Here is a 23,356-nt window from a genome sequence, read left to right as displayed (position 1 = left end):
TTCCCACGCAATATGCTAATGCTCATCTTTACCAATGACATCCCTGAGCAAATGTTGTAGCTCAGTCCCATTTTTAACTGAGGTTTTTATATGAAGATATGAGCTGTGAATGGTTCAAGCTGATTTTTCAGCTACAGCCATGGTCAGCTCCATTTTGCCCAAGAACTTCCATTTAAAATGCATATCACTGTATTTCTTCCACTAATCTCTGTCTTTTCTTGCTTAATAAATATTTTCCCACATGACATTTCATCAAATGCTTATCTCAAGCCAAGTTTGATGAAGGCCCTGGATTTATTTCACCTGTAAAGTCACCTATAAAAGAAAACTGGTAATTTTATTTTGTGTTGCCATCCTAACCATGCCCCTGATCCTTAACTCTTTCATGGGCTCCTTTTCCTTTGTCTGCTGCTGCTACTGGTAATATAGATAGACCTAAATGTCTCCTGGCAATACAACTCATCCTCTCATTTAAAAAATCCCTTGCTAATTTTTAAAACACAGTGATGCCTTTTTATCCCTTTAAAAACCTGATTTCTTTCTTTTTATAATCTGATGAAGGTTTGCCATCAAATCCAGGTTGCAGGAAGGCTAGAAATCATGATCTTTTACAACAGAAATATGTGTTAGGAAACAAAAGCCAAGTTCTCTCATTTTTCAAAGTTTAAGGTTTATTTAGGCTGCCACATGAAGTATTTATTGTTTTCTACCATTGCCACTTTCCTACACCAGTGCCTCAAACTGCTAGAAGGACATTAGCTAATTATTTAGCTAAAAGACACCCAGTTGCGAAATAGATGATCTTTTTCTTTGTTTTTGTTTTGTCTTCTGATATGTTTTAAATGAAACATGGAGGCAGAAGACTAAGTTTGAAATAGCATCTGCCCAGGCTGTGCTTGGTTTTTATCTAGGGCTCTACACACCAGCCCTCCTGAGCTCCTAAATTCATTCTTTATTGTGAAAGAATGAATGTTAACACTACCTTTCATTTCAGTCTTGACATTTCAGCAAATTTACCTCTCTGAATCACTAACTGAACTCAACAAAAGGTTTTTATCTGCTGATAACTTTCCATCTGAGAGATTTAAAGTTCCAGATGACATTAGCTCTAGCTCAATGATGTTATTAAATTCTGACCTTAAATCTCGCATACAGAAAGCTCTTGTCAGGTCACATGAATGAGATGATTGCATTAGTCATACTACAAGAGTGATACTCATTCCACTAAGTTCACTGTATTCAGTCTGAAGTTTGATCTATGAGAGGACACTTCATATGTAACATTATATGATTTTCTTTATATCATGGTGTTTTCACTAGTTATGTACTTGTCAATGCAATTTATACCCTCTTTGCTCTGTGGTATGCAATCCTCAGTATCCTTGCTGCTTTTGTTAAGATGTGATCTGCTACAGTAAAAAGAAAGACCCCATGATTAGTTTATTCGAGACATTTATTCTGTTCATAGTTCAGCTTGAAACTAACTCTACACTTTTGAAGTACAGTGTCCCTGAACTGGCCTCTGAATTGCAAAAACTAAATTAGCATGAATGACATTTTGCATGTGGGAATTTATGCAAGGTTCTACTTGTGAAAAGTTTAAACACACCAGCTGAAACATTGATGAATTATGAATGATTATAATTAAATGGTTTTATTTCTCCATTGTTTTTATTTCTTTTCCTATTTTTTCTGGCTCCTCTTAACCCAGTAATATCCAGATGGTTTGGAATAGCAAGATTTCTCTGAGTGTACATTGTTCTTGAAGCAAACCGGTGCCATTGACTAGATTTGGGGATTAAAATGAATTTATCTATGGATTAAGAACTCCATATGCCAGTTTTAGTGGGTGTTATGAAATAGGAATCAGCTAGCTACAGAATTCCTGATATACTTATGTGCTTTTATAGCCTAAATCATCTTAGTATCAGAGCTCTTCAGCAACTTGAATGCACCTACAACACCCATGTGAGTTAAAAGGGTTATCTCCTGATTCTCCTAACAGGATAACTGAAAGTGCAGGAAGATTAAACAGCTAAGTCAAAGCCAGTAAGAAATCTGCAGCAGTCTTAAAGCTAAAAGACAGTTCTCTGGGTTCCAGGTCATTGCCTTGAGCAGAAAGTTGTTTCTCTCTCCTTGCATAACAACCTGACTGAAAGCAGCAGTGCACCTCCCCAAGCGTTCTGTGCAGGAGAGCGCCTTAGGCAGGGCAGAGCAGGGAGGCAGTTGCCTCTTCTCCCTCTTTTTACCTGTAAATCTGTTGATAGCTTCCTTTGTGAAAAATCACAAGATGCTTTGCAGACCTGGATTGTGCCTTCCAGCCTTTCTGGTAATTACAGGAGGTTTGTAAGTACCAGTGTTTTATAACTAGTGAAAAGGGAAGATGTTGTGCTTGGTGATTTTATCACCATAAAATGAAGTGGCGTATGAGCCAGGCATAGACTTTAGCCTTCCATGAGATTGTCCCATGTCTCATCTGTCAGATGAGGAAGTGCTGAGTGAGCTGGGGTTGTTTAGCCTGGAGAAAAGGAGACTCAGAGGCGCCCTTATCATTCTCTACAACTCCCTGAAGCGTAGTTGTAGTCAGGTGGGAGTTGTTCTCCTTCTCCAGGCAGCAACTGGCAGAACGAGAGGACACAGGCTCAAGCTGTGTCAAGGGAAATAGAGGTTAGATATTAGGAAGAAGTTTTTCACAGAAAGAGTGATAAAGTACTGGAGTGGTCTGCCCAGGGAGGTGATGGAGTCACCATCCCTAGATATGTTTAAAAACACATGAGCACCACACTGGATGTGGCACTCAGTGCCATGGTTTAGTTGAGGTGTCAGGGAACAGGTTGGACTCGATGATCTTGAAAGTCTCTTCCAACCTTGTGATTCTGTGATCTCTGGAGGAGACCCCACCTCACTGTGGGGTCAGGCCAAGGAAACAGCAGCAAGGCTCAGCAGTGCAGCAGGAATCATTCAGTTAATTAAGATTTGCAGATGGTTTAAGGGTAGTTTCTTAAGTAACATTGGGGTATTTGTGTTGCATATAAGTCTCATAAAATAGCGATGACATTGCTTTATCAGAGTTCCTAAACAGCTACCCCAGACTCCTGTTAGCATGTGGGCCACACCAACTTGTAATACAACCCTTTTTCCATAACTCAGAAGCATGAAAACTGTTTACCTACATATACCTGTGTCACATTTCTGAAGTGAAAATATAGTTGGAATTCTGTGCTGAACAAAAGCAGATATGTTCAATTTGGTGTCTTTTTTTTAAATGTTACATGTTCCAAACAAAAACCACAAGGAAATTTCTGGGAGTCCTAGGCCACCACCAGATGTGCCTTTCTGGTGCTGGGGCTAAGTGCCTGTTTCAGCAAGGAGTATTTTGTATTCAGCCTTTCTTATCATCTTACCTTTCTTCTTGCTGTTTAAATATTTTTCCTTTGCTCTTCCATATTCCTATTTCTTTCCAAGATGTTATAATAATAATAATATAAAACAACTTTGATGCGCACTACTGGCTAATTCAGTATATTTCCCATGAGCCCTGGGACTGTTTGACCCGAGTTTCAATCTTCAGCTGGAGTACTTCTCCATGTCCCACAAGTCTGGGTTTCACTCTCTCCTGTGAATATACCAAACACAGTGCAAGCTGTATTTTCTGATATAATCTGCTGCAGGATAGAGCAGTGAAAGACATAATTTTTGGTACAATTTTCCATAAGGGTTACCACAAAAAGTGGGAATTAGCCTGTCTTTTCTTGGTTTCTTTCCAGTTGTGGCTGAAAGTCCCAATTTTTTTCTATGGTTCCATGTTGCTGATAAGGATCTTCCCTTTCTTGTGGTGCAGTGTGGAGGTCAAGGGGTGATTGGGACCATACTATGGCTGGTTCCTGCAATACCCTCCACATTCCATGACCCCAGGACAATGCCTTTGCACTGTACTCCAGCAAGAGCAGCCAGTGCTGAGTGCTCCAAAATACCCTGTGCAAGCAGGGTTAAATGGCTGCTGCTGCCTTCAGAGCAATAGTGCAGCAGTGCCTGGCCCCACAGGATGCAATTTCTCCTTCAGCCTACATTGGCTATGTGGACTGTGACCCAAATGGAGGAGATTTAACCTTATCCTTGGGATGAGCAACCTTATCCTTGGGATAGACCCAAACCTCTGCCCTGTAGTGCTGTGTGAAGTGACATAGGCAATGGTGTGATGTGCCACCAGTCTCCTGCGTGTAAACTTTGCGCTTTCAGGCTTTTTGGCCTTCCTGGTTGCTCTCTAAATCTTTTTCAGCTGAATGTATTGGTATTTATTTACAGCTCTGCCTTGACCGAGTTTTATATTATTCCTTCACAGGAAAACACATTGTTCACAAAAGCGAGGGACTAATAGCAGACTGAAGCTAAACCTAGTAAAAGCAGGTGTTATGCAATTTGTCACCACATGACTCTGCTAATGCATCTTTAGTCCAGGACTGCAGTACCCCTGCCATGTTTTAAAGTGCAGAAAGATAAGCGTACGCTGTACCCTGGAGTGCCTTAGTCTATAAATGTAATTCAGAAATATGAGAAACAGTGCTCTGAATCTGATGGCCTTTTTCAACACAATTACAGGAGCAGCGTGAGGTGTTGAACATTTGCAGCAAGGGTGCACACAGCAAACGGGTAGTTGGATGTGCAGGCTGTTAATTCAAGCCTAGATAAGCTTCTGACTAAGAGAGTTTTAATTTGTTTTTTACCCTGATATGATGCTTGTACTGTAGCAGTGTTACTGAAAAGAACCTATTACAACCTATGCTCATCTGTAGAGCCACATTTAATGAGGAGGATACCTCACAGCTTTTAATGGGTCTCTACAGACTTCAAGGATATGAATCTAAAAAAGCCTTGAATATCAAAATGATTTTATTTGGCCGCAGATGAAGACACTTTAATGTGGAAAAAGTTGTGTACTCTTTGAAATGAAATGAAAAGGGCAACACATGAAAAAGAGTATTTTCTCTCAAAATAGAGAGAGACAGAGGCAGACAAGGCATTTGATCCCTTAGTGCCTCGTTTGTGTCTGTCTTTGTGCTTTCAGGATCACTTTCACAGAATGCACCAGGAATATCACTCCAATGCTCAGTGTCCTCAAACTCCTGCTGAATGAATGGAGATGGAGGACTTTCAGTACTATAGAAGAGAAGCTTAATTCCAGGAGTCACAGGAAAGCAAATGCCTCGGCTACAGTCTGCAGATGCACACCCTCAGTCTTAAATCACGTTGGCAAAACAAGCCAGGGGAGGTTGTGCTGACCACTAACAATATTTCAAATGACTGAACGGTGACAAATCATTCCTCTAGTTACCCACTAAGACCTCAATGAATAATCAGAGCCTTTAATAAAGCCTGGAAATCAATAATTCCTGGCTCATGAATAGTTAAGGACTAGACAGAGGATGGGCAAAGCAAGCATCAGCAGATGCACCCTTACTGGGAAAGCACAGTCTCCATTATTTCATAAGTATAGAATCAGAGGAAGATTTTTTTCTGATATCACCCAGCAACAGGTGTTTAGCTGGTGCATGTGACAAGTGGAGCTTACTGGTGTATTTGGCTCTCTGTTTCTTAAGGGTATAGAAGCAGATTGTGTGAACAGATAGATGGAGAAATCTGTTTTTCATACATGGTTCCCTTTGATCTTACCTGTTGGAAGTATATGATGACTAAGCAATTTTCCTGGCAATGACCATCTAAGTAGAGGGTTTTGGGGTAGGCTAGAGTCCTTTGATCTATATGTGTGTGCAAATGAATGCTCATACAGCTGGATGGCAGCTCTTTAAAGTAGTACCATCAGAGAAACACAGTGCTCATACTCATTGTATATATGAATGATTATCTTAGTATTATTACTTCGAGAATTTTTTTGCTCCCCTCCCATTTTGTATTCAGCCGGGAGTGTGAGAAAGAAGATATTTTATTTGCATTCTGATGGGGAAAAATTCTCAGGACTGGTTATCTTTCAGGTGATAATCAGTAGCAGATACTGGACCTGATGTTATTTGGCTTTGCTGGCTTTTTTCTGATTCTACAGGTTGTGTATCTCCCAGCACAGAGTATGCTTGATGAGGCACTTTTTTCTACAAAGAGCAGAGATTGCGTACCCTGGGGCAAATCTCATCATCAGCCCCAAGGACTGTAATTTTCTCAGCTGTGAGGAATGTGGCCCATCCAGGCGCTGCTACCAAGCATGGCAGGCTGTCTCCCTTTTCCTCTCATGCACTTGTGTTGCTAAGTCTGCATCAGGAAAACTTATTCCTGCAGTCTTGTGCACAAAGTGGTAACAGAAATGCACTGAGGCAAGCAGAAACACCACGTCGTCCTCAGTATGACCAAGTCCAAGGTCTAGCTCCTCTTCAGAAGAACTGAACTCAGATGGGCTGTGTCTATCTGCAATTTTGGTAATATTTTGGCCCAGATTTGGATGATGTTTTAAATGTATTTTATTCAGCAAGAGAAGCTGAACCTGCCAACTTTTGCCCTTCCTCAGCCTTGTGGGGCATTCTTCAAGGCCCTGCAGACACAGGGGTTCACACAGTTAACTGTCCTGGTTATGGCTCATTCTACACAGCATAAGGCTTGAGCCTGTGCTGGTGATACAGGTGAAAAGGAGAAAGGACATGCCTGGTGCTGGATAAGGGAGCTCCTGCCTCTGAGGATATCCTCTGTACATTTCTGCTTCAATCAATCCTTCAGATATTGCCCTAAAGATTACTTGTCTTCTTTTGCTATGCCAGGTAATCCCAGTGTTTAACAATGAAGGATGCTCTTCCTGGCTGTTACTAATTAATATATTTTAACCTGTCAATAATTAATGTAGAAATTGGGAAGAAAATGCCGTGGAGGCTGCAGCCTGAGATCTGCTGCCTGGCAACTGTGGATGTGCATATCCGTTATATCAGGAAATTAGAAACTGGAGCAAGAACTGATCTGTCTGACATTTTGTAAGATGATATAAATGGGCCCACTCGACAAACACTAGATTTATGTGAGGGTATGAGTGATCTGTGTCTGGGGAAAAGATATTATCTCTCTTATGAAGGTGCAGTTAATACCAGGCATCAATTAAATATAGTTCATTAAAGCCTCTGGGTAATCTTATTTTTGGATGAGATCAGAGGAGCAACTTACAAGGACTGACAGAGGGGTTATCTTGGTAATAATCTCGACTTTTGCATCTAGCATCTCTCATAGGATGAGCTAAGTGAAGTAACATCTAGACTGTAACAACAATAACCTTTTCAGATGGAGACTGTGCAGTGAAATGCAATAGTGGCTTACTGTGTTTGAAGTAGTTGCATTAGATAGGTTTATTGAGATATGCCAGTAGTGCTGATATGAAAATGGTTGGTTTATGCACTCCCTGTTCTCAGAGGGGTAGATTTGCCTCTGCCATGTTCATGGGGTGTGGCTTTGTCTAAAACATTTCATGTTGTATAGATGTAGTAGGTGGAAGCAGAAAAAAAAAATGGTACTGTTAAGAGGGTGATGTTTCATTGCTTCTTGCAATCCTGGCTAAAATATTCCTTTATATATTGAGTGTTTTAATGGAATCAGTCTGAGTGTTGTTTTCTTCAATTGGACCTTTTGTCTCCACATTTTGAATTCCAAGTGTAATGCACTGGTTGCAGGAAATAAAGAAAGTGTTCAAAAAGTGAGGTGCCAATGGCAATTGAGATATCATATCTTATTTCCTGTTAGGGATGCAGCTGTCAGGCAAAGAGACAGAAGAAACAAATTTCTTCAACACACCTGGAAGAAACAGGGTAAAGCTTGGCATGGAGCCTAAATGTGCAGGGTAATTTCTGAGAATGTCTGACTTTCCTAGGTTCTGCTGCCAAAACAGGCTCCACACTTCATTTTGACATTAAAACTAACCACTTCTGGATTCCTCCTTTCTGTTTTTTGGTCTTTCTTGTGAAATCTTCTGTGGCTCCTTGTTTAATTTGTGTCACAGCTGCTCCTGTGGAATGAAGCATGCAGGCTGGCTGCAGCACAGGCTTGGGGCTGAAGGAGGCAGGGGAGAGACTGAGCATCACCACAGGCACAAGGAAACAAAAGCCCCCAGAGTCTGCTGGAGGGCGTCAGGAGGGAGAGAGAAATGAGGATGGGCTGCATGTTTGGGGCAGAGCTGGCCTTGCTGGGATCGTCCTTTCACTAGGGAGAGACAGCTAAAAAGGGGAGAATAGAGAAACACTGCTCAGGAGACAGATGTGATTTTAAGACTCTAGATGGTAAGACAAACATTCTGCTGCCTTTCAGAAAGTAGCTTGCTGAAACTGCAGCTCTTTAAGTGGGATGACTTTTCCATGCCACTTTTTACATCTTTATTTGAGAAAAACAAAGATGGTGGTTTCACCAGCGCTTAGCATTACCAGCACTGGCACTTCAACTTGCAGATGCAGGGGAGAAAAACCATCTTCATGCTCCTCAGGTCCACCACCCCCTCGAGGTGAGAGGTCATTGGAGGGATTCCTGCCAAAAGCTGCCATCCGTGAAGTCCACAGGGTCCTGCAGAGGGCCAGGCACTTCTTGTGAAATGCTGTGGCATTGCCATCCACCTCTTCCCCACCTCCTTCCTTTTCCCTTCTTCCTGCAGCATGGAGCTTCAGCCTTGCTTGCTCTGGGTATAGTACATCTACAGCTCTCTCAGCTCAGCACAACCTAAAGTAGGCTAGGTTTATGGCAGTGCATTTCAGTTAATCCTTGTTCATATCTGGGGTTTTCTGTTTCAGAGACAAGTCATGTCAAATACTGTATAATGAGAGAAAACTGGAAATGCTGACTTACTGAAAAGATTATTTGCCATGGGCTGTTCGTACCAGCATGCATGGTGTTGGAGTTTTCTGCTTCCCACAACTCTCCCCAAAGCTTTTGGGATCCTCAGAAATCTTTTTCTAGTTACTATTCTGCTTTGTGGCTTTGGGTCTTTTCCACTACCTGTGTTAATTGGACAAACAATCATACACCAGATCCAGAGGAAAGAGATAGTCCATGGAATTTCTTAGACTTCAGTGGGATATTCAGAATAGCATGAAAGCAAATCTGATGATGCAACATGAGGCAAAGCAGAGTCCTTTCTCAGAAAACCCAGCTTGAAACATCCCTATTAACAAAAGTTTCTGCGCTCTACTTAAAGAGCTGGCAGTAACATAGCTTGCTTCAGAAGCACTCAATTTTACTGTATGACCTGCCTTGCTGCACTATAACCAGCACAGTTCTTTCTTGGGCCATGCTGGGCTTCAGTCCATAGCGCCTGGCATCTCCTAAGAAAGAGAAGATAAGAATGAAACATGTTTCACGATGCCAGACTCTGGCCAATGCCCAGTTTGCTCTCATTTTCAGTGCAGCCCTTGTGCAGATTTTTCCTGTGGGGCTTTGAAGCAGCAGTGCTGGAAAAAAAAGTGTCTGTGAGACTGCTTCACCCTTTCAGAGCACAAGGATATGGGCAGCTTCCTGATATGGAAGGATTTTAATTAATTAATCTTTCCCCCCTAACTCAACACTCCCCCTCCCTGCTTCCCACCTGGCAGCTTTTCTGCTGTGCTCCTACCTGATGTTGTTTTTCAGGTTTATTTGCTCCTGTCTATGTATGAGAAGCTGATGTTTTCCTTGCCAAGGTGCTGTCCCTCACAGTAGAGCAGACTAAGCAGCTTTGCTGAACTGGGTGAAGCAGGAGTCTGTATCTCATCCTCATACCTCCGCTCTAAGCTTATCCTTGGCTGCTGCTGCTGCTTGGCACCACCTGAGGTCCCACTGAAACCTGAGTTCTTCTTCCCTGCAATGTACAATTAAATAAAGGCAGCTTTATTCCTCAGAGCATGCATGGTGCAGCAGGAAGAAAGACAGGAGGTGCAGAAGACAGGAAAAGGGTAGATGGTGAGCTAGATATCTTTTCGATTTATGCTCTTAATGAGATGAATTAAGAAAGGCACATTTAATAGCAAATCTCACTACAGCTTTCTGAAACATCTTTGCTGTGAGAGACTTCTAAGGTTGATGTTCTTATTAGACAGTGTGCTACTGAAGGGTAGCTAATTAGCAAAGCCACAGTATTATGGCTGTTATGGTAGGTTCAATCACATATTGCAAAAATATGGGAGATATGAGCGTCTCCCAGTCTGTTTTCAAAATGCTTCCTTTTCTTCAGGCTGGCTAAATGCATAATTTCAGGGTTTATTCCAGTCCACATAAATATCCCGAATTCTCACAAAATATTTGTAACAGTAATAATTTGCTGTTCCAGCACAATTTCTGTAAACATTTAATCTCCCATGGTTTTTGTGTATGTGTTGCCTTTCCCCCCACTGTTTGCATTCACTGGACATCTATTAATGCTCTGTAACCAAAGGAAAGAAATAATCTTTTGAAGTCTTGGCACTGGAGGCAGAAGCTTAGAATGACAAAAAATTATTGAGGTGATTTGTTTAAATGATTAAAATTTTTCCAGATTAGTTTTTCAGCTTATGTGTTTGAACCAATTATAAAAACCAAACAACAACAACAAATGAACCAACCAAACACACCAAATAAACAACCCCCCTCGAGCCCCCTGCATCTGAACTCCCATAAAATAAATGAGTATGAAGATATGATACATTCATTAGAAGCCCCACAGACCTTTATACAGCCATCAAAATTTTGTGTTATGTTGGGCATGGTGAGTTCATCTCCTTACACTTCTTTTTCAGATTTATTCTTAATATATAATATTTTTTTCAACAGCAATTCACCAAGATTGTCTCCTCTGTAATGTCAGAATCCAGATGATAACTGTCCAGCACATGGTCTGTAAAACTCTATATGGTTTTCTTATATTTTTCATCTAGTCCCATTGCATGTCTTAGGGGTCTCAACAAGCCTGGGAATAAAACGTGGGAGCATATGACAGCAAAACAAACCAGCAAAAACCATTGCTATGGAAGGCATAAACCAGAAAAGACTTCACAAGAAGTATCTGCATCATTTTTACTGAGTGGGTCATTGAGACACAGCAAAATGCTTCAACCTTGATCACCCAGAAGGCAAATAGCAGAGCCAGGATGAAGACCCGTGTATTCTGAGCTCTGATTTTACCTACATCCCACTGTACAACCCTGCCTTAGAATCTGGTTGGTTTTTCTCTTAGTAAGCAGCAGAGCCCACAGAGATCTGGGAGAGCAATCCTACTGAAGGCAGTGAGTATGACTGAGGTCTTCTTTTCTTCCTCTGGTGGTAAAGACAGAAAAGAACATGAATCCCCCATTCAAAATAGAGTTAATAGATGGAAATATAAAAAGATACTATCTTATGCAAAGAATGAAAGATGCACAGGCTGAGCAGGGACAATGAATTACATGTTGGTGCTAAGTATCCTGCTTGTAGCAGTATAATTTTGAGGACCAAGAAATTCCTGTCCTGGATATGTATGCTGATCCACTGAGAAAATGTGCAGTGTTAAATTACTGTGTCATACTTCTTACCCACACTGGGGTTAGACCAGAGGTTACAAACTGGGTTGTCAAAACAGCACACATGGGATTTCACCACTGTGAAATCTGCCTCTTTTAAACACCCATTCAAAATCTATCTTCACTTAAATAAGCTGGAAGGTGGGAAGGTGTGCCAGGGGAAGGATCACCCTGCTGCTTGTGTGTTTTACAGCTCTATTTCCCCCATCATCTTCTTCTGGCAGCCATCTGAAAGCAGGCTACGGATGAGGTGAATCTCTGGAGTGAACCTGGGGAGCCATCCATATATTTTATGTGATGTTTCAAGAACCCAAAGAAATAAGCAGTGCATCCACAGCACTAGAGGTTGTAAAAGCAACACTGTTGTGTTTAACGTTCCCTCTGCAGAGTCCTTCAGCATTACTGTAAAAGTAATAGTGGATTATGCCCACAATGTGCAGTAGACAATTTCCTTTGATATCTTTTTAGATAGAGTGAAGGAGAGGGATTTTCAATACTATCATAACCCACACGTCTCTCGTGATTCTCAGTGTGATTTTGTTCTCAAGGGGAGATAGTATGATTGAAGAAAATTACACTGTTGTGATGTCTTCAACTTTTTTCCTTTTTTTTTTAAGACTGCTTGGTATCAAAATGTAAATGAAAACTATTAGCAGAGCATAGAGTTAGGAACTTGCATGATGATTTGCTGAACTTGGACCTCGGATTTCAGTAGCTTTTTTGCTTTTTGATTTTTTGTCCTCAGAAACATTACAACATTACTGTGAATTAGGTCACACATACACTTTAGGTATTTAGATGCAATTTTTCCTGAGGGCCAACCTATATATAGTGCGAAATGATTGAAGGCTACTTACTTATTTTGGAAGAACTGGGTTAAGTACAACTGGTCTGCTACAAGGCATTTGCCTTCTGACATACTGATTAGAATATTGACAACCTAAGCAGAAATAGCTGTTTAAAAAGCACTGAAGGGTTTATCAGTAATCTCACTGAATTTCTAAAAATCTTAATTTTCCCAAAGTCATTGAGAAGGATGCCTCCACTCTTCTGTCTTACTGTCAATGTGAGCAAAATTTTAAGGGTTTGATAAGCACCAAGATTGTCCTCTTTCAAGTCAAGACTGGAGCATATTACTGAAATGATGAGATATGGTTTGCAATATCCTCTCTGCTCAGGCTTGGTTTGGCAGCTTGCAGTGCTGCTGGGTGGCTGGAGTATATCACATAAAAGATACTGCATTTGACATTTCTGTGACCTCTTGTTGTCTCTTTTGTAAGGACTTCATTGTAATTTTGTTGTTGGTCTTGTAGACTGAAATAGTAGTTGTTTAGGTATTTTTTAAAAAAAACCTATATTCCAATTTATACTTCAGGTCTTGTTCCTCATTGCAGGCAAATGCATATTAATAGCAGGAATATTATATGTTTGGGAAATTATATCACAGATGACATTTTCACACGCAGTACAAAACAACTATTTGTGCTGAGATGGATGGATGATTATTACCTCTTTGTTTTCTTTTTCATTATCCTTTTGAATTAAAATCTCCTTGTAAAACCATTATCCTTGCTTTAACAGCTCTCTATATTGAATATTCCTCTGCCTCTTCAACTCTTTTTTTTTCTTTGCTTATGTTGAGTTTTAATTTTCTGTGATTTCTGAGCTGTAATTTCCTTGTTGTTTCATATTTTTACAATGTCCTGTTCAAAAATTCAGTATGCCCATACTCAATTTTGTTTCTCAAATGCATGTAGGCCAAAAAGTAGCAGGAACCTTCTCTAAAAACTATATTTACAGCTCTAGTGGCAAGCACTCTCCTCCTACACTGGAAAGCTGTGAAAAACTGTCAAGATGTGAGTGTGCATTACAATGCTCCTGACGACTGGGGCTGGTTTATTTTTTAACCATGGCTTCATTTTGTCATTTACACCAAATAGAACAGGAAAGAAGCTCTTCCAATAAAATCCAGCAAAACAGACCACACAACTACTCAGAATTACAGCATCTCAAACTACTCCACCCTCTTCTGTAGTGCTGCATAGACTGCACACAGGTACAACCACACATAGAAGGACCAGTTATGACTAGGTCTAATTCACTTGTCCAGTTCCAAAATAATCAGAATGCCTCCCTGAGTGTGATAGTACTTGGTGACTTCCAGAATTTTTCCTACTACCCACAAGACTCACTTGAGGACAAGAGTAGAACACCTCAAAATTGACACCTGCCACAGGAGGGAAAGAAGAGTGACTGTGGTTGTCATTGGTGTCATAGCTCCCTGAAATGACATTAGGTGCACTCCTTAAAAGAGGACAGTGTCTCACAATACAGAGGAAAGGAAACACCTTCTTGACCCCCTGTTGGTCTCTTTCCAATGTGAACAGGAAAGGAATATCCCTTCCTGTCCTTAATTTAATGGCTGCTTTCACCCTAATCATCTGATGCATAGGTTTCATCCTGTACATCCGCCAGGCACCTTTCACAATGTGAGGATAGAAAAGGGGCTAACCTCCCATAACTCCCTCATTATGAGCTGAATTCTGACACTCCTCATGCTGGACACTGTTTTAGCAAGGGCTGATCTGAAATGTGAAGTCAATGCAACCCTTGGCTGCAATACAGTGTATTTGGAGTCAGCTTTAATTGAATAGTCCAGTTAGAGTCAATAGGAGTTCTTGTGAAATGGTGTCATTAATTGGAGTAAAAATGTTTCAATGTGGCTTTGTGTCAACTGGATGAATAACAAAATTATTTAAATTCTGTATATGTAAGATTTACCTGCAATGTAGCATTTTCTTTTTCTGCAATGTTTTCTGTACTCAGGGTACATAAAATCATGTCCATGTTCTAAAGGAAAATACCAAGATACAAAAAATGACTGTTTTTTTCCCTTAGTTTGTATAAGAACTTTAACTGACTATCCAATGCAAATTTAAAAAAATCTAATAGTAGAGAGAAAAAAACCATAAAGCCTTTGGCTATAGCACTGGTTCATTTTCTCCATTTCATGGTCCTAAACTACTGGTGGTATTAAGGCTGAATCCTCTAAAAACCCATCTGCTCTCAACAGTAGCTAGTATGAAATGGAGATAGGAGTAGTCTAATACTGAACTTCAGTCAAAAAGATGCAGGTGTGATGTCTACTTCCTGCAGATGTCTGTGACAACTATTACTCCCCTGTGACATGTTCTCTCCTAGACAGCTTTCATGTAGATGATTTTTTTTTTTTTTTTAATCCATGAGACTTCAGGTTTATGGAGGTTTGGGGAGGTTTTAATGGCTGATTTGATTTTGCAAAGTGCCCCTGTCTAAACCAAAGCTTCTTGCACTTATTAGATGAGATACCTTTCCATGGCTAAATGAGCTGCCAGGCTGGTTACCTGCTTGGTCCTACTGGGAAGAAAATGCCTGACTTTTCAGCTGTGGTTTACCACTCTGAAGCCTTTGTGAAATATCTCCATCATTGGTCTTTCGGTGACTGATTTCTTAGGTGCTTTCTGTGTGCATTGAAGACAGGCCTGCACTCAGCCTCTTCTCATTGTTCTTGGGTTTCTCCTACTCTGGCACAGAAAACAAAGTGGGTGTGCAGCATAGGAACGGGGAGAAAGGAAAAAATGTGAAAAATCTCCAACAAGGAAACACAGCATCAAAAAGTGGTAGCTACTACTTCCTTTGCTAGGCAGATGATGGATGGGAAAGAAGGCTCATGAAAGGGTGAAGAAGTGTTAAATTCAGCTGTTTGGAAATTTGGGAGATGGAAAATAATGTCTGAGCAGTTGGGTGGGCAGCAGTCAGAGGTAGGGTAAGAAAGAGCAAGACCAGTGAGGGCTGAAAGAGATGAAGGGACATCAAGGGGGAAGGGACAGAAATTTAAAGTGAATAACAGACATAAGCAAAAGCGATGGAGATTATTCAGAGGCATATTTTCACTTTTTCTTATGCAGTGTAAGCGAGTACTGGCTCTGAGGAAGCTCCTGCTGGAGAAAGGATCAGAAAAGGGAGTGGAAGTAGGAGGACGGAACAGGTTTTCCTGTTCTATCAGCTTCTGCAGACCTGACAAATAAAACACCTTTTGCTTATCTGAAGAGGACATACAATTTCTATAGACAAGTGTAATTTTTTATTTTCAGCAGATAAATAAGTTTGCTGTGGTAGGTGGGCATAGCTGCTTCAACGTGGTTATGGGGACATACTCAACATCCCTTACCACCCCTGTCCTTCATCTTGTGAGTGGGTTACATCTTCAGCAGGGGCATCTTGTTTTTCCAGACCTTAATGAAAAACTGAGCAGAGCATTTTAGAACTGACTTAGGAACTCCAAATGACTGTCACACCAGACTGGCATTTTTGAGTGTCAGCACAGCTCTCCAAGCACTTCTGCGTGGTCTCTTGTAGGATTTGTTGTTATGAGAAAAGAGTCAGCTGTCAGAAAAAGAATGCAAGGCACAGACAGCTAGGTACTGACCCATCAGATCAATGGTTTGGCAAGAAAGCACACAAAGATGCTTCTGGAATTTTCAGGCTATGGTCTCACTGAATCACTCTGAATAAAGAAAATAATTTATCAGTAACTTACATTTGCTATAGTAAGACTACAATATCCTCTCAGGGTGCACAGAGGAAGATGCCCATGTGAAAGGTGCAAGAAATATTTTCACAGTCAATTAAGAATGAGATTCTCAGTAGAAATTTTCTTCTAAATTTCAGCAGCAGCTAGTTCATGTCCTGGGGCATGATCTCTTTGTGTAAACATTGCTTTGCTTACATAACGTAATAAGAGATTAATATCTTGGTATCCTTTAACTTGAAATAGTCTGGACAAAGTTGCTTATTTCCTCCTATTTCTGGTCATTACTCTTTTATAAGTGTGACAGCCAGTCTTGCTTTGTACACAGCAGTCAGCAGTGTATGGCCCTGTTATTCACGTTCTGCTAGTCCACAAGTCCATTAATGGAGAATAGCACTGAAAGTGGGATGCCTGTGTGATCAACAAATTGCTCTGGCTAATCCTCCGTGCCCTCCTTTGTAACAACAAATATCAGTCAGTCAAGAAATGAGCAAGACAGCCACAGGAATTCTCTTTTCCCCCCTCATTTTACGGATTTTTAGGAAGTGGTGGTTTTTTTTGTTCTTTATGCATACAAACTTCATTTTGCTGCACAGCTTGAAATGCTGAGGTTTCAATATGGATAATACTGACTCTTAAGCCAAATATAGAATTTTCTGAAACTTGTTTTGGGGCTTGGACATGGCATCATCCATCAGGGAAATCAAGCTTAACTCAGTCCTCAAATCTGTCTTAGCTCTAAAATGAGAAAGATCAGTGGACCTAAGCAGACATTTATTTGGCTTATTGAATGGCTGAGCGGTTGATAGACCTGAGAAATTGGTATGCTACAGGGAGGAAAGGACCAATACAATTTCTGGTAGGAAGTTTTGTTGTAAGTATGGGCAGGTTTTATAAAATCTCATCCTTTTTAGGATAATATACACCCCTTACAGCAGTGGTTTAATGAATGAAGGATGGTAATAATAATAATAATAATAATAATAATCCTAAAGCCTTTCTATCTTGTTAGCAGAAATCAGTTAGCAGAATCTAGAGACTGAAAGGACTTACTGGAGGGTCCTCTCTCTTTTATACCCCAACATCTACAGTTACTCTAACTTCAGTGTTATTTTCCAAATTGTTAGCTAAGTGCCCTATCTTCAACATGGAAAGTTTATACTAATTGTGTCTGAAACTCATCTTACATAACAACTGTGTCACAACATTGATACACAATGAATTGACATGATATTCATTGATTTTTCAGCTCATTGCCTCTTGGTTATCAGCAGAAAGAGATAATTGTAAAGTGCTATGCTAAGCATTTGAGACTCTACTGTTTAATAGTAGATGAACTGGCTTGTTGCTTGCTGATCTTGTGTGTGAAAATAAAAATGTCTGGTGACGTCCTGCTAAGTAGAAGGGATCTTTTCCTGCTAGACAATGACCTAATCCCTCCTGCTTCTGCCAAGTCTGACTGATTATTTTCTTCAGTGCTGGAAGGAATATTCCCCAAATTTGCCTATGAGACCCTGGCGGTCTCTCTGTGTTTTCCAATTTACTTAAAAAAAAACCAAACAAAACAACAGGAGGGCAATGTTTCCAACCAGCTGGGAATTTGGTTTTAAGGGAAGGGAGGTGCTCAAACAGAGCTGCACAGTGCTGATGTAATGCAAAAAGGAGAGATAACCAAACCAACCTTGAAGTATAGTTTTGAAAAATCCTTTTAGGATATATATATTTATATTTATATCTCTATATATATAGATATATAATTTTATATATATATATATATATATATATATATATATATATATGCTCTAGAAGAGCTATGTTCCTGCCCCCTGACTTCCATAAGTACAAGACCACCAGGAGCTGCGTGTTCCCAGACCATGCAATTCAAGATCACAGAGACCTCACTTTGTAAAGCCTCTCTTTGCCAGTCATTGCTGTGCAGTGTAGAGCTACATAAGCACATTTGTTTGCTATCCTCAACATTTCACACTTGCCTGTTTAGTTTCTGATGGATTGCTAGCAGAACACTTCACATCTGGGAAGTCACACCCAGTCACAAAAGAGTTGTGGTCTCTGCAGTACTTCTCAAAAAAACTTTGGAATGTGTTTCTCACATGAAGATCGTGGATGGGTTTGGTTTCTGAGATGGCAATAATAATCTCCTCTTTGGTCTGTCTTCAAGACATATCATGTAGTAAAGAGCTGAGCTAATGTTCTCCCCCCAACTCCCTTTCTGAGTGCTTCACTCTACTGGTGTTTCTACTGTTTTTCAGTTCCTAATGTGCCAAAGAGAACAGCTCGCTTTCGACAGTGAAATCACATTTGCAGGAATCGACAAAAGAAAACATTTGTCCTTATCTTGTTCCTGAAGACACCAACTGCTCCAAAATATGCCATCCTCTATATTAATTTTCTCAGTTGTCCTGTCTCATGTTGTGGATGGATTCTCTCTACACCCCCACACCCCTTTCCTCCTGTCCCTGGCATGGGACAGGGAGGAGCAGTTCAGAAAGATATACCATTTGCACTGTTTATTTATAGCTAAGGGGGAAACAAATGGAGAACTAAGCAAATCATGGAAGATTTTCGGCCACACACAAATCAGATTGGAACTGTGACACAGCCAACATGCTTAAATCCAAAAGACATAGCATTTCTGTGAAGGAGTGGGATCAGATTAGGGAAGAAAAACATTCAGGTCTAAAGCTTAGCAAAAATTTCTGGTAGAAACAGGAGCTGACAAGGGTTCCTCCTCTGCAGAGAGCTGCACCAGAAAAGAGTATGCAGAGTGTGGTGTGAGCAAATGATTCAGGTGTCAGAGAGGGCACTGCTTCTTCTCCTGCACTAAAATGCAGCACTAGTGCTGCCTTGGTGGGACAGACACCATGAGGGGGTATTTAGACCTGGAAGTGAAACATAATCTCTACTTGGAGATGGAGATATTTATGCAGACTGGCCAAAACAGTGTTAAGATGGAACGGGAGCTAAGTTATTTTCTCAAATACTGCCTTCAGCTGTCTCAAAATTCTCAAGGCAGTGATAGAGATGGGCAAATTATTTTGCCCTCCTTCAAATAAAATCTTGCTTTGCATTTTGGAAATGATAAGGAAAAAGGAGCATAGGTGTAGGATGACACCTATGAATGCAGGAAAAGCAGCTGTGTAAAACTGCAGCACATACTGGAGAGCATAAATGACAGGTAAACAGACTAGAAAGACAGTGTAGCACAAAGGAGATACCACAGACATGCTATATATAAAAAGTTAAACCAGATTAGAAAGTACATTTTAAAACCAAACAGAAACAATTGGCATTGCCTGAGTTCTTATCTCCACACTCTGTTTGGCTTGTGATTGTAATTTAAGTAACAAATTTGTATGTTGGGCAGGTAGCTACACACATAAACCCTAGTTTCTAAATATTTTTGGGACTTGTGATTATTAATATTGTTTCTTTTAGTCTTTCTTTTGTTCCCTCCTCCAAGATCCTTCTTTCCTTCCTTGCTTGAAAGAACCTTTCTGCATTATCTACTTTCTGAGCAGTGTCAGTGAGAAAAACATTGTTTATCTATCATGAAGAATTAGCAGAACAGCCAAGTACTGTTACAAGATCCCGTAACTTTACATGTGGGTACATGTGTGCACAATCTGTGTGCAGATTCCCAGTGCCTGGAGAAGGAATGCACAAACCATTGGTCCACACTGCTCCTAGAACTGTCACTGAAAGGAACTCTTTCTTGTAAAAATTTATTATATTTAAAGTAGAATAGAGTGAAATTTCATCCAGTTCTCCTGAAAATAAATTCTCCTAGCAAAATGAGAGGTATTTAAATGTGGATTTCTCTTAAGCAAACAAGTATTTGCAAACTTACAGCTGGATTCTTCATAGGGGAACAGTCCAGCATTTAGTCCCCCTGGGCAGCTAAGCTTCCACCCTCTGAAAAATATGAATAAATCAATATCATTTCACAATCTTACGGGTGGCTAAGCTGAAGCAAAGCCTTCACTCCTTGGACAGCACACATGTAGTCAGTGCAGTAGATATGCAGTCTTTGATCATGATAAAACACCTTTTCAATCCTGAGGAAGGCTGGAGCATTTGTGGTGTAAATGCAGAAGAGCAATGCAAGAAAGCATGGACAGAGTGGTTCATCTTAGAGCTAATTAAAATTTAGACAAAGAATTTACTTTTTGGAGCATGAGTCATTTTGATTAAACATTAAACTGTAAAATCAATCTTCTGATTGTTTAGTCATTATTCCAGAGGAATGGAGATTTATTTGCAGTCTCTTTCATTAAGTGCCTTTACTGGCCTTTCCACAAGTTACAGCATTTTTCAGAAGGTTACAATAACTTCATGCATGAACCAATATTTCTTCCCAGACACATATAAAATATATTTACTTACATGATCTATGAATTGGACCATGAGACTGTGAATCAGAAGGTCCCATTTCTTATTCCTGATGTTGTCTTAGGCTATAGAGTCTTGTGCAAGTCATGTTAAAGACTGTTGTATCTCTGGCTATTGTGAGAAGATAGATCTGTGGAAGGGGCAGGCTTTTGTTAAAGAAGGGTAGAAAAAAATAAACTGGGCTTTTATTGGTGTAAGTGCTCATTATGCTGGTGAAGGGCTTGATATTTGATCCTAATAGCATGAACTTCAGGATTGTTGTAGAGATTCCTTAATCATTATGTGGCTGCAATAATTGTGATACCTGTGACATTTTCTTTTTCTGAAAGTTTTAAAGGAAGTAATGTTTCAGGAAAGATTGTTGTTAAGCTGTGAAAAAGAGCACTGTACTCTCTATCCATAATCAGACTGTATAAAGCTTGTTGCTGGGGTCCAAAATATTCTGTCAGGGTTTTTATCTCAGGTTCAACATGCAGTGAAAATCTAGACTGGGATATGTGCATCATGTTTAGTGAGCCGATCAAAATGGAGTTCTTTCTTCTGCCAAACTGGAGACCTTTGCTTCTGCAGCTTTTGTGAGAGAAACATGCATCAGCCCCAACAGGCACATTCATTGTCTGCTGGTTTGTGCATGTGCAACTGATGGCAAAACTGAGACGTCAGTCCCAGAAACAGAACACGTTTTTTATGGATAAGGTGGGAGACTGGGTGTTGACTGCCCACTCTGTCGATTGTACATATGCAAATCTGAGTTGGAGAATAATGTTGGGTCTGGGGAATTTTGCTTGAATTTAACACCCAAATATGGCATCAGGGAAGCATACTGAGAGGAAATTTTTTATTAGACATATGTTCTGCGTGTGTGCTTGTGCATATGCATTCTGTGGTGGTGTTATATATGATTTTATAGATTAGCTAGATGTGGATGAAAAGAATGCTTTCTTAAAGGTTTAATTTCTGGGGTGTTGAGAGAGAAAGAATGGGTCAATTTACAGAAAGAACATACAGTAACAGCAAATCAAACTGACAGTTAAAAACCCTATAAAATTTCTAGCACATTAGGAAAGCATTATGTATCTCATTACATTCAGGCTATAGGAACAGAGCAAAGAAAAGATGGCTAATTACACATGCTCAAAGAGAGCACTTTGTGCAGACTGGATAGGATCATGAAATTAATCAAGTATACATGTTGAATTAGCCTTCAAAGGTCAGAGAAAAATAAGCAGGACATGTGTGAAACTGATCTTCCCCCAAAAGCAAGTACACTCTACAAATTAATGTCTGCATCAAGACACTTTGTCAGCAGTTGACAAGACTTTCACACATGCTCCTGTCTCCCTAGGTGTATTAAATCTTCCTTTTTCAGAAAGAACTTATGAAGTAGGGAAAGAAGCATGTGATCTCTTACAAAGGACGTTTGGAAGTCAACCAAAGAGACCTTGTTATGAGTCTTTTTGATAAAATGTTCAATCTTCTCCCCCATGCCCTGCCTATTAAGAAAACGACATGATAGGAAACTTGGCAGAATACTGAATCTGAACGTGTGTGAGACTTTAACACCCCCAACAGCTAAACTACCTCTGCTGCTGAGAAGCCAGAAAAAGTCTCTCCTCCATTTGTATCTATGGGGAGCTTAAAAAAGTTTTTAGACTTAACGTGCTTTATTGCTTTTGTCACTGACTCAGAAAGTGTTTGCTGCCTTAATTTGATTACAAAGACAAAGCGAAGATTTTTTTTAACTTCTCAAATTATATATCTTGCACATATAATTTTACATCTTTTGAGAAAAGATCCACTGCTAATGCAAAAGACCTCTATTTTGTCACAAAGTGAGCTTTGCAAAAGTCAAGTTACTATAACAACCAAGTACACCTTTTCAATCAGAAACCATGCTCTAATGCTGGTGCTCTTCTTTCTTTTAGAATCGTAGAATCATTTAGGTTGGAAAGGACTTTTAAGGCCATTGAGTCAAATCATTATCCTAACATTGCAAAGTCCACTGTGTTTGTAAAAATGCTACATCTACATGTCATTGAAATACATCCACTCCACCATTTCCCTGGGCAGCCTGTTCCAAAAGGCTGGATAACATAGAGAGATACCCTCACAGATGAACACCAGGTTACATAGACTTAAAAAGTTTCACAGTTTGTACATGTATTGGAGAGACATGCAACATTATGCAGGCATATTCCTTTCCTCATCTCTACAACTAATCTGGACATGAAGGCAAGAATCGAAGAAGAAATTTTCTTTAATTGTTTCTGTACCAAAATGCCTATATTCTTTTTAGTATGACCCTTCTGAAAAGCCCGTGGAGAGTACTAAGTAGGCTCATCATTGGATGAACTGTATTATTTACCTTTGTGGCTGGGATCCCACTGTACCTCTCCTTTCCCTTTCTGTGCTGTGGCTTCTCAAAGCTGCTGGCAGCTGATGGAAGAAGAGCAATCTTCAGACAACTTTATATATATAACTGAAAACAATTTTCAAAACAGAGGCATGGGCAAAATTGTGTAAATTATCTTTTCCCCACTTTCCTCACAAATTGCTCTCTAAAGTCCTTAAAAGTACTAAGAATTGGACCCTCTAACAGAAATGAGGAGACACAGTGTAGTACAATTTAGTTTATGACCTATCTGTTTGCTAAGCACAGTTACCTTTTTAACTTTATAATTCGCTGTCTGAAAAAATACCAATAGTCTTAGAATTACATTGTCAAAAATGGAAAAGTAGCGCAGATGAATGCACACAAAAAGCCACAGCATGCAACTCAGCCTTGACCCTCTTCAATTCCATCTGTTCTCTCCAAGTAAATTATTACAGTGTGGGCTCTCTACTTAAAGTGCTGCTGCTTGTGAAAGAAAACAAGCTGGGGTAAGCTATTAAGAAAATAGTG

General features: G+C 40.0%; 2 long non-coding RNA genes across 3 annotated transcripts in view; one reads left to right on the top strand and one right to left on the bottom strand.

The window, feature by feature from the left end:
- The window catches only part of LOC113459133 (uncharacterized), a 117,558-nt gene that overhangs the window by 82,796 nt on the left and 11,406 nt on the right, over positions 1-23,356 (top strand). The window lies entirely within an intron of this gene.
- Positions 718-22,971, bottom strand: LOC141729118 (uncharacterized). Of its 2 annotated transcripts, none has more exons than XR_012580356.1 (4): positions 22,820-22,971; positions 19,913-19,977; positions 9,578-9,802; positions 718-9,290 (listed from the first exon to the last, which is right to left on the bottom strand). It is a non-coding gene; the product is annotated as an uncharacterized LOC141729118 (long non-coding RNA). The 2 variants fall into 2 exon arrangements; XR_012580355.1 differs by lacking the exon at positions 22,820-22,971 and adding an exon at positions 20,449-20,598.

The sequence above is a fragment of the Zonotrichia albicollis genome, chromosome 1 (assembly GCF_047830755.1).
Source record: "Zonotrichia albicollis isolate bZonAlb1 chromosome 1, bZonAlb1.hap1, whole genome shotgun sequence".
Classification (NCBI taxonomy): domain Eukaryota; kingdom Metazoa; phylum Chordata; class Aves; order Passeriformes; family Passerellidae; genus Zonotrichia; species Zonotrichia albicollis.
Note: the sequence above shows the minus strand (reverse complement) of the source record. Positions and strands in the feature narration are given on the sequence as shown.